Consider the following 1394-nt stretch of genomic DNA (forward strand, 5'->3'; position numbering starts at 1 on the left):
TCATATCTGGATAGATTTTTCAGGAATGCTACGGAGCGCACCTGAAAAAGCTCTGGGGCGCACTGTTTGAGAACCACTGCTCCAGCCTATGACTACAAAATTAGAGACGGCTAGCACAGATAGGCCTCGAGTAGCCTTGTGTGAAATTCAAAATACAAACAAGCTTCAAGCAAGTAAAACTATATTCAACTTAGCCGTATGAATGAATGAGTAAAATACACAACATATTTTATATCAATACGTACCGCTTGGTTACATAACGATACTAAAGTCTAAAATGTAACGATGAAAAGTATAAGAATCTTGAACAAGGCAGCAATGTTTAAATTCACTCACGTTAATTACTGACGATTCTGTGATGACATAAATGGATATATTTTGATACGGAAATTCTCTCTCTCTCTCTCTCTTTATTAATTTTATTTTTTTTCAAAGATTTTAACTATAGGCGTAAGGCATTTAAATCTAACATTACTAAAGCCTGTATATCGCGGCTGTTACGTAGGGATCGTTTAGTTGAACGTAGGTGTTACCTTATTTCACAGTTTTGGATCATTATATTTGATCCTGGTATGCAAAGGATGATTTCTTATCATACTACAGACCAAAAATTTAGTATTGGGGTCGGCCACTCGGGTATTTTGTATTCGCCAATAATGTTTACACTCGGGTGGCTAGCCCTAACATCAACCCCTAAAGAACGAGTTTGGTTGGTGACAGTGATTTGAACCCACAAGCTGCTGAGTAGAAGACGAGCGCCTTAACCCCCAAGCCACACCAGACCAACGCAATCTTGCTGAATAACGTTAAATAAATAATTTGTGTGGTTAATGTTGCATATCTTTCAAATACTTATATTAATTTAGCTTACTTGTGGTGAGTAAAGTACATCATGAACGTACTAATAGGTTTTTTTTTTTAAACGATAAACGCGAATACGTAAGATAAAATATGCAATGCCTGTTTTGTTGATGTAAAAACTGTTGTCTTGTTATAATGCTGTCTGTATACGTAATTATGTTCTTCTTCAGAGTGGCTAGTGACCTATCTCAGCAGATGTAAGAAACAATTATTGACTACAAGGTCAATTATTACAACTCTTACAGATTAACAATCATAAAAAAAAAAACAGCTGGAAACTGCGATTCAAATTTGTTAACATGTTCAGCAATCAGTTCTCCAGATCGGAAATGTACGTTCAAACCTTTAGACACTAAGATGGTTCATCACTGTTCAGAATATTATATGTTATGGGATATCTGAATATATACGTTCAATACTCCTAAATGCTATGATGGTTCATCGCCCTTCAGAATATTACATACTAGCTGGAGTACCCGTCCTTTTGGACGAAAGTTATATAAATTCACTGATTAATAAAAGGTTATCTTAGG

The sequence above is a fragment of the Limulus polyphemus genome, unplaced genomic scaffold (assembly GCF_000517525.1).
Source record: "Limulus polyphemus unplaced genomic scaffold, Limulus_polyphemus-2.1.2 Scaffold74, whole genome shotgun sequence".
NCBI lineage: Eukaryota > Metazoa > Arthropoda > Merostomata > Xiphosura > Limulidae > Limulus > Limulus polyphemus.